The sequence below is a fragment of the Galeopterus variegatus genome, unplaced genomic scaffold, assembly GCF_000696425.1.
Source record: "Galeopterus variegatus unplaced genomic scaffold, G_variegatus-3.0.2 Scaffold2271, whole genome shotgun sequence".
NCBI classification, from domain to species: domain Eukaryota; kingdom Metazoa; phylum Chordata; class Mammalia; order Dermoptera; family Cynocephalidae; genus Galeopterus; species Galeopterus variegatus.
This window is the reverse complement of record NW_007728382.1, coordinates 234,469-238,809: the sequence shown is the minus strand read 5'-3', so window position 1 is coordinate 238,809 and position 4,341 is coordinate 234,469.

Genomic DNA, 4,341 nt, shown 5'->3' with positions numbered 1-4,341 from the left:
ATTTCTTCGACTGTGTTTACCTGTCATCCCAACGCATGAAGGGTCACAGACATAACATACCAGAACATTTTCTTCTATCATGTTTGCTAATTACCTCTATATACCTAAGGTATTAGATTTTGAGTTCACCCAGTGACCCATCCCAAGCCTATGACAGGCAAAGTGTTCTGTTTCCATAAGAGCCAGGTTCAGAAAGCTCAGGCCAGAAGATCTGCTATTAATTCTTGAGAAAGTCCTACAGAAGAAAGATCTCTTTCTTTCTTAACCACACACACACACACACACACACACACACACACACATGCTTACAAGAGGCTTCACTGAAGAAAGATCTCTTTCTTTCTTAACCACACACACACACACACACACACACACACACACACACAATGCTTACAAGAGGCTTCACCCTTGGGACAAGCAACTAACCATTGAAAGGGGATGGGTTTTATAAGATTTTTCAGGGGATGGCCAGTAAGCTCACTTGGTAGAGCACAGTACTGGTAACACCAAGGGCGAGGACTTGGATCCCCATACCAGCCAGCTGCCAAAAATAAAAACAAAAAAACAAACACAACAGAAAAGATTTTTCAGTTAGGAAGCCTGAAAAGTGAGAACCAGCTGCTAGGCCCAGACCAAAGCTGGCAAACCAGTAGAAGGGAAGATTCCAAAAGGTAAAAATGAAAACAAACAGACAAAAAAAATGCAAACACCTCAGAGACGATTTCTCTCACGTTTCTTGGTGTGATGGTTTGAATGTCCCCCCAAGCTCATGTTGGAACTTACTCCTCAATATGGTATTTGAGAGGTAGGGCCTTTAAGAGGTGATTGGCTCATGAGGACTATGCACTCATGAATGGATTAATCCATTCATGGGTTAGAGCTAATGGATGAATGGTTATCATGGGAGTGGCACTAGGGGCTTTATAAGGTGAGCGTGTTTGGAAGTTCTTGCTCAGCCCTCACTATGTGAAACCCTGTGTCGTCACGGGACTCAGTAGAGCGTCCCCACCGAGGAGAAGGTCCTCACCAGATGTGATCCCTGGATCTTGGGCTTCCCAAGATTCCAAAACTGTAAGAAATAAATTCAGTTTCTTTATAAATTTCCCAGTTTCAGGTATTCCACTATGAGTGACAAAAACAGACTAACCCACTTGATCAGGATAGAAAGAGGGCTAATGCAGCTAAGGCTGCTATTAATTCTTGAGAAAGTCCTACAGAAGAAAGATCTCTTTCTATCTTAACCACACACACACACACACACACACACACACACACACACAATGCTTACAAGAGGCTTCACCCTTGGGACAAGCAACTAACCATTGAAAGGGGATGGGTTTTATAAGATTTTTCAGGGGATGGCCAGTAAGCTCACTTGGTAGAGCACAGTACTGGTAACACCAAGGGCGAGGACTTGGATCCCCATACCAGCCAGCTGCCAAAAATAAAAACAAAAAAACAAACACAACAGAAAAGATTTTTCAGTTAGGAAGCCTGAAAAGTGAGAACCAGCTGCTAGGCCCAGACCAAAGCTGGCAAACCAGTAGAAGGGAAGATTCCAAAAGGTAAAAATGAAAACAAACAGACAAAAAAAATGCAAACACCTCAGAGCCGATTTCTCTCACGTTTCTTGGTGTGATGGTTTGAATGTCCCCCCAAGCTCATGTTGGAACTTACTCCTCAATATGGTATTTGAGAGGTAGGGCCTTTAAGAGGTGATTGGCTCATGAGGACTATGCACTCATGAATGGATTAATCCATTCATGGGTTAGAGCTAATGGATGAATGGTTATCATGGGAGTGGCACTAGGGGCTTTATAAGGTGAGCGTGTTTGGAAGTTCTTGCTCAGCCCTCACTATGTGAAACCCTGTGTCGTCACGGGACTCAGTAGAGCGTCCCCACCGAGGAGAAGGTCCTCACCAGATGTGATCCCTGGATCTTGGGCTTCCCAAGATTCCAAAACTGTAAGAAATAAATTCAGTTTCTTTATAAATTTCCCAGTTTCAGGTATTCCACTATGAGTGACAAAAACAGACTAACCCACTTGATCAGGATAGAAAGAGGGCTAATGCAGCTAAGGCCCCTGGCTGGGCCTTTCTCTGCTCTTCCCTCTGCCACCGCTGTCCCACTGCTCTTCTTCATCACGGTTCTGTTCTACAAATATCAAAGGACAGCCAGCACTGCCAAGTGTCTACCCACAGGCCTCATCTGGCCCTCAGACGAGTTTTGTTTAGACTGCACTGATTTTTAAGTATTGTTAACATTTTAAACATGGCAGGTTTTACATAAGAATCTGGCTCTTTTTTTTTTTTGCTTCTTTTGAAAAATCAGAGGTTCCTTCCAGGTGGCTCTGGATTCCAGAGTGCTAAGTGTGATCCAGAGTTGAATACGGGCTGCCTCCAAGTTGATTATTTTTATACCCTGACCACTTGACTCATTTATCTTCCATGCCTGGCCCTTTCAGGAATTTTTCTTTTTCTTTTTTCTTTTTATTTTTAAAGATGACTGGTAAGGAGATCTTAACCCTTGACTTGGTGTTGTCAGTACCACACTCTCCCAAGAGAGCCACAGGCTGGCCCTGAATTTGAATTTTTCACTCCAGACCTACTAAGACCTCACTTCTGCCTGTCAAATAAAACAGATCTTGCCTTAATCTAGCATTCAAATTTCTTAAAATCAAGGTGTTGACAGCATTAAAATAACAATAATAATAATTATTTTATTTTATTTATTTTTTAAAATTTTTATTGAATCAAAATTGATTATATATATTTTGGGGGTTCAACACTGAGATATGTTGATCAAATCAATATTACTAGCATATATATTGTTACAAATTGTAATTATTCTTTATGCCCCTTTTCCAATCTCTCCCCATCCCCCTCTCCCTCCCCTTCTCTCCTCTAATTACCCTAGATTTCTTCTCTCCTTCTGAAAGAATAATGGTTACTCTATTGATCTGCTGCCTAGATGATCTGTCCAATGCTGAGGTGTGATCACGTCCCCCAATATTATCATAGAGCAGATGCTTTTTCTGTCACTCTGGAATGGGCTTTGTGGAGAGAAACATCCTCTTCTTTTCTTTGTTCTCTGCTGGTGACTCTCCTTGTGTCAATGTACTATGATGGCTGGCGGACCATCTGTGTGGTGGTTGTGGAGTCTAGCCACTTTCACAGTAGCCACGGTTATTGTGGTGGCTGTCGTGTGCCACCACATGGAGGTGATGTTTTTGGCATGCTCCTTGGAGCTGGTGGTATGCCAGGTTGTGGGAAGAGGGTCCAGTCCCTGGCTTCATGCCTTGGGACCCTGGGTGGGCCCTGAGGCACTGGTGCAGTGTACCTTTTTGTGGGAAGGGGGTCTGGTCCTCTTCTCCATGCCTTGGGTCCCCGGGCAGGCCCTGAGGCGCTGGTGCAGTGTGCCTGGTTGTGGGATGGGGGACAGAAACAAAATTATTTTGCAGCATGGCTTATTCAGACTTACCACCCATGACTACACTTCATTCCAAATTTATCTACTCCTTCATCCTCTAACAGGTCATCGATTTTCCCACATTAATGGCTTTTGTAGTGCTTTTTCACTTCCTCTAAGATTGCCTCCCACCCTAACTTGGCCTTGGAACTCTTCCACATCCTTAAAGATCCATATGAAGGCCTTTCAGAATCTCCCAAACAGATATAAGCTTCCTTTCCTTTGATGCTCCAAAGCAACTTATTTTTTTGAAGTGCTTGCTCTGGGATTTTTCAACTTCCCAAATTTGCATATTTTAATTTCTCTGCCTGGAATTCACTTCTCTCTTCCTCTGCCTGTTGAAGTCCTAATTCCTCTCTTCTCATTCACAAGTCACTCTCTCTGGACTTCCCCCTCTATTACCTGAACAGAATGAATTGGGTACTCTACTAAGGGGAATTTGTATAAACATATAGTATGCAAATATATGTACCATCTGTATACATCATACATAACAGAGCAGTTAGAAAATGGTTTTTGGGGGCGGGGCCGGCCCGTGGCTCACTCGGGAGAGTGCGGTGCTGATAACACCAAGGCCACGGGTTTGGATCCCATATAGGGATGGCCAGTTTGCTCACTGGGTGAGCATGGTACTAACAACACCAAGTCAAGGGTTAAGATCCCCTTACCGGTCATCTTTTTAAAAAAAAAAAAAAGAAAGAAAATGGTTTTTGGAGACAGAAAGCCCTAGGTTCAAATCCCAGCACAACCATTTACCTGATTTTTTTTTTTTTTTTTTTTTTTAAAAAGATGACCGGTAAGGGGATCTTAACCCTTGACTTGGTGTTGTTAGTACCATGCTCACCCAGTGAGCAAACTGGCCATCCCTATAT